Raw genomic sequence first — 4,444 nt, forward strand, 5'->3', positions numbered from 1 at the left:
CTCTCTCTCTCTCTCTCTCTCTCTCTTTCTCTCTCCCCGTATTTGGTACGAGGTCTCACTACGCAGCTCGGACTCATAGTGATCCTCCTGTTTCAGCCTTCCCAGTGCTAGGATGACAGGTGTGCTGGACTCAGTGGCTGGCTCAGTGTGCCCAAGGGCGGGACCAGTGTGATACGTGGTGCCAAGGGATCGAACTCCAGTCCCTGCCTAAGGAGGCACTTAGCCTGCTCAGCTATCTCGCCAGCCCTTGAACTTTCTTTCTGTACACACAGAGCGTGTGCGTGCGTGCGTGGGTGTGTGCGTGCGTGTGTGTGTGTGTGTGTGTGTGTGTGTGTGTGTGTGTGTGTTTCTAAGCTGCTCATTGTATTTCTTTATGCTACATTGGGCATCATAATGCATTTTTTGGGGGAGAGTTGGCTTTTTGAGATAGGGCCTCAATATGTAGTTCAGGCTGACCTTAAACTCACTAAATAGCCCGGGCTGGCCTTCAACTCATGGTGATCCTCCTGCCTCAGCCTCCTCAGTGCTGGGATTACAGGCATGTGCCACCATGCCCAACTCTTTCTTTTTAAGAAACAGTCTCACTGTGTTGCCTAGGCTGCCCCAAATTCCTGGCTCAGCTGATTCCCTGCCCTCATAGCCCACATAGATGCACACCAATGTGCACTACCATCAGCAGCTTTAATTTCTTTGTTTTATTTTATTTTTTTTGTTGTTGTTGTGGAACCAGGGATTGAACTCAGGCCCTTGCACTTGTCAGGCAAGCACTTATTCTACTGAGCTAGATCCCCGGCCCAAGCAGCTTTAATTTCTAAGTTGTGGGAAAATTTCAAACTATCTGGGCTGGGAATGGTGGTGCACACTCATAATCTCAGCACTCAATATGCTGACACAGGACAATTGCTGCAAGTTTGAGGCCAGCCTAGGCTGCATAGTGAGTGCAAGGCCGGCCTGAGCTGCATAGCAAGAGCCTGCCTCACAAAAACCAACTATCTGGAAACTTAATTTTAGGCCAGGAAAGGGAATAATGCAAAATCTGTTATTAAGGGGGTGCTGGGAAGACAGGGACACGCCACCCAGGTCGACTGGGCCTTCCAGTGGGGCCCCTTGAGACCCTTCCGTTTTCCCCAGTGGACTTGGCCTCCTGCACTCAGCCTCTCCCTGGGAGGCCACGTGAGGCTGCACAGGCAGAGATCATGACTGGGCCTCCTGGCGGCAGCCACAGCTTCCTGAGGGCCTTGAGAGAGGCCCCCTCCCCGAATGGGGCTCCACCACACCCCACCTCCCCAGTGTGAGGCAGCTCCAGGTCCCATCCTGCATAACCCAGATTCAAGGGAAGGCAGTAGTGTTGTGCAGTGCAGTCCGTTACTTCCCACCAGACAGGGGCGCACACAATCCCTTGAGACCAGTAGTTCTAGAAAAGGTGAGTTGGGCCAGACCTGGTGGTACACACCTGTAATCCCAGCACTTGAGAGACTGAAGCAGGAGGAGCACTAAGAGTTCAAGGCCAGCCTGGAATACATAGCAAAACCCTGTGTCAAAAGCAAAAGAAAGCAAACAAACAAAAAGAAAAGAAAAGGTGAACTGGGACAGGTCCGAGACCTATGGAGCCCTTGGGGCCAGGATGCGGGAGGGAAATCTGTCCCTTACTGGACTCTGGGTTTGCACTGCTGGTGGTAATGAGGAAGTTCTGGCCTGAGATCTGACCATTCCAAGGCCTGAACAGCTCGGATTTGCAGGGCTGTGAAGCCCTGACCACGACCCATGGTCAACACCCACGAAGTGCCCCAGCCTCTGGCGCTGGATGAAGCAGGCCTGGTCCCCTGCCCTGCCTTCACTGATGCCCTTGCAGCCTGGCTCCAGGGAGAAGGCTGGGCAGAGGCTGGCTGACCTCTCTTGTCCCAGCTGTTCTTGGAACTGAAACTGTTTATTTCCCAGCCTTTGGTAGTTCTCCCAGGGAGGGGTCATCCAAGGCAGGCTGGGGAGGTGGAGGCATGGGATGGGGTGGCTCATGCGGGTCATCCCACACCTGTCCACCCTCATTGTGTGGAGGCCCAGGGTTAGAGCCCTAAGCAGGGCCACACCTCTGCCTGTCTCTGCTGAGGACAGAGGACACCCACTGCCCTGCTCTGACAAGGAAATAGGGAGCTGTCTTTGCTGGACCAACTCCAGGGGCACAGCCTTCGCCAGGTTGGGACAGGCAGGACAGGCGGATCGGGCTGCTGTGAGCAGGGTCATCCCGGGGTAGAAGGTCTGGCGCCTACTCGAGGTGGAGCTCAGTGGCCAGGTCATTAAGGTCTGTGTGACCAGACAGAACAGGCACACCCTGCTGCCCTCTGGCTCCCAGACACCCAGAATGAGGACCAAGACCTTGAGCCCACCCCTCCCAGTCTATGTGTGGAGGATTTCAGAGGGAGGGCCACGTGTGCTAAGGGCAGCAGGGACAGGGCTAAGAGTCCCTCGCTGCCACTAGCCCCTGGGCAGTTAGGTCCTCCTGGGACCAAACGTGTGGCCTCCTTACCCAGACTCCCAGATGCTCTCGTGGTTTTGCACACACTGCCGGTCTATGAAGAGAACTCAGCTCCCCTCCCAGTCCCCCATACAGAAAGCCACAGGTGCCATAAAGGTGGCTGCATCTCTGGCCTGGGGCGCCTCAGTGTCAAGGCCCTTGCACCATCTGTCCTGTGCTCCGGCTCTGAGCTGACGGTGTCATCCAGATTCCTTTCCACCAGAGCCTCAAGGCCGCCCTGGAAAGCATCCTGATGTAATGGCTTACGACGAGGGCACACTGACGTCAGGCGGGCCTAAAATCCAGCATTTTCTTATAAGAAGATGAGAAGGCACACAGTGATGGTCACACTCAGAGGCCCAGCTGGCAGCAAAGGGATGCCAAGAGGTGTGGCAGCCAGGAGGGAGGCAAGGACCAGATTTATCCTCTGAACTTCCGCGCACCTTGACTCTGACCTCTGGCCGTGGTGCTGGGAGAGAATGACTTGCTGCCTGCAGCTGCACGTCGTTTGTGGTCGTCTATCACAGCAGCCCCCGCAGACCCCATGCCTGCCACCCTGCCCTATCTCATCGGGAAGGCGCCTGTGCTCTCCACCCCTGGGGATGAGAAAGGAAGCAGAATGCTACGGCCACAAGCCCTTCTGGGACACTCTCCAGAAGCCCTGCATCCCGCCTCTGCCTGCATCCCTTGGCCAGAGTTGAATCACCTACAAGTAGGTGCCCAGCTAAGACTGGCTGGTTCCCTGGAAGGAGGGAGAAGGGAAACTGAGGCACAATAGTCACCTTCCACCTTCGACAACTGAGCTCTGTGGAGTGTGGCCCCTGACAGAGTCGTACCTTCATTTGCCAAAGAGCACCCCACCCTCCTGGCTCCCACCCTCCTCACTGCAAACAGAAAGGTTCAATTATAGGACACTTTACATCAGCTGCAGTGTCCCCTGGGCCACTAGATGCCAGAACCCAGCCTCCTCCTAAAACAGTCCTGAAACCTCAAGGTTTCGCCCTGCGCCTCCAGCACTTCATGCCAAGGGGCTGGTCTCCGAGAAATGTGATCCGAGTGTACGGTGAATGGTCAAGTCAAACGCCTGACGACAGGGAGGCATGCAGGACCAGGAATGCCCCCAAAGCCCTGCCTCACATCACACGCACTCACCCCCTCGCTCTCACCACTTTCTAAGCAGTTCTGGAGCCCTCTTTCCTGCGTGTCTTTACAGATGTGGTCAAAACTTCAGTGACTGCTGCTGCCCACACCCTGCAGGAAGGCAGGCCCAGGAACCGGTGCATCCCCGCCTGCCTTACCCACTGGAATAAGGCCTTTTCTCTAGGCCTCCCCTACAGAAGATCGCTCTGCCCCAAAGTGACAGGACTCAGTGATTCTCCTGTTTTCAGCCTCCCAAGAGCTGGGATTACAGGAGCATGCCACCACGTCAAGTATCAATTGCTGTCTCAGTGCGCCCCGGGGACAGAGCCGGCACAGCATGCTGGGGATCGAACCCCGGCCGCTGCACTCTACCTAAGCAGGTGCATTAGTCTGCTGAGCTATCTGGCTGCCCAAGAAATCGTTTTAAATACATTCGGGACATCTAGGCAGCCAGGATAGCACAACTAAAGACACCAGGAAAGAGGATTTCAGAGCTTCTTCAGAAAGTGGCAAGAATGAGGGGATACCGTGCTTAAGTGAGGGGAGAGTAATGTGTCTTTTGCTATGATAATTTTTTTTTAAAAATGTAAATATTCACCAATGTTTTCAAGCACACTACAGCCAGGGGTCCCAAAGCAGTGGCCTGAGGGCTCCCTGTAGACCCTCTGTCTTACTTTTTCTCATTACTGAGACAAAATACCCAACACCCAAAGTTAAGGAGAAGCGGTTTTCCATTCACAGTGTGTGGAGGCTTCAGTCCATGCTCAGCTGGCTCCAAAGCAGAGCAGCACGCGG

Source organism: Octodon degus, unplaced genomic scaffold (assembly GCF_000260255.1).
Source record: "Octodon degus isolate 3935 unplaced genomic scaffold, OctDeg1.0 scaffold00089, whole genome shotgun sequence".
Taxonomy (NCBI): Eukaryota; Metazoa; Chordata; class Mammalia; order Rodentia; family Octodontidae; genus Octodon; species Octodon degus.